Source organism: Mus caroli, unplaced genomic scaffold, assembly GCF_900094665.2.
Source record: "Mus caroli unplaced genomic scaffold, CAROLI_EIJ_v1.1 scaffold_19820_1, whole genome shotgun sequence".
Taxonomy (NCBI): domain Eukaryota; kingdom Metazoa; phylum Chordata; class Mammalia; order Rodentia; family Muridae; genus Mus; species Mus caroli.
This window is the reverse complement of record NW_018389909.1, coordinates 9,444-10,751: the sequence shown is the minus strand read 5'-3', so window position 1 is coordinate 10,751 and position 1,308 is coordinate 9,444. Positions and strand designations below refer to the sequence as shown.

Sequence of the window (1,308 nt, the reverse complement as noted above, 5' to 3'; positions counted from 1 at the left end):
CAGGAAAGGGAGGCTCTTTAAGAGCAGTGCAGGAAAAAAGAGTCAGTTGGAAGTCAGGGCAGTGAGTGTGGTTCTTACATATGCTTCACTTCAGTTTTGCTTTTGTCTGTGACTTCTTCAGTTAGGCTTTGAGATGGCTGACTTTCTACACAGACTACTTAAACACATTCTTTACAAGACTTTTCACACATATCTCATGGACTTCCCCTCTTAGCCCTCCATTTTTTTCTCTCTCTCATTATTATGTCTCCTTTTAAAACTTCTGTGATGGTTTGTATATGCTTGGCCCAACAAAGTGGCACTTGTAGGAGGCGTGGTCTTGTTGGAATAGGGGTGGCCTTGTAGGTCTGTCACTGTGGGCATTTAAGAACCTTGGTCTAGCTGCCTGGAAGCCAGTCTTCTCCTAGCAGCCTTCAGATGAAAATGTAGAACTCTCAGTTCCTCCTGCACTATACCTGCTTGAATGCTGCCGTGCTCCTCCCTTGATAATGGACTGAGCCTCTGAACTTATAAGTCAGCCGCAATTAAATGTCCTTATAAGAGTGTACTGGTGGCGGTGTCAGTGCCCAGCGTGGAGCGTCCCAGGCCACTGGACCAGAGGCTAAGGGGGCGTCTGGGAGCTCCCTTGCTGGGCCCTCGACGGCCAGATGGCGTAGGAAGGTTGGGCTCTGAGTGTTGACATTGAGTGCTTCAGATCTGGTCACTATGGTACGAGAACGAAAATGCATATTGTGCCACATCGTGTATGGCTCAAAAAAGGAGATGGATGAACACATGCGAAGCATGTTGCATCACAGGGAACTTGAGAACCTGAAGGGCAGGGACATTAGTCATGAGTGCCGAGTGTGCCGGGTCACAGAAGTGGGTCTCTCTGCATATGCAAAGCACATTTCTGGCCAGTTGCACAAAGATAATGTTGATGCCCAGGAAAGAGAAGATGATGGAAAGGAAGAGGAAGAGGAAGATTATTTTGATAAGGAACTTGTTCAGTTAATACAAGAAAGAAAAGAACAAAGTCGACAAGATGAACCTCCCAGTAACAGCCAAGAAGTAAACTCAGATGACAGGCAGCCCCAGTGGAGACGAGAAGACCAAATCACTTACCAAGACAGAGAGAGCTATAGTCAGCCACCTAGACACCATCGTGGACCCCCACAGAGAGACTGGAAATGGGAAAAGGATGGCTTTAATAGTACTAGAAAAAACAGCTTTCCACATTCTTTGAGGAATAGTGGTGGACCAAGAGGAAGTTCTGTCTGGCATAAAGGTGCTACAAGAGGCTCTTCAACTTGGTTCCTTAATCATAGT

General features: G+C 46.6%; 1 pseudogene across 1 annotated transcript in view; it reads left to right on the top strand.

Annotated features, from left to right (window-relative positions):
- The first annotated feature begins 668 nt into the window (after positions 1–668).
- LOC115030311 overlaps positions 669–1,308 on the top strand; it is a 2,696-nt pseudogene continuing 2,056 nt past the window's right edge. Inside the window, exon 1 of the transcript XR_003835897.1 lies at positions 669–1,306. The product of XR_003835897.1 is annotated as a zinc finger protein 106 pseudogene (transcript). The remainder of the gene's footprint in view (positions 1,307–1,308) is intronic.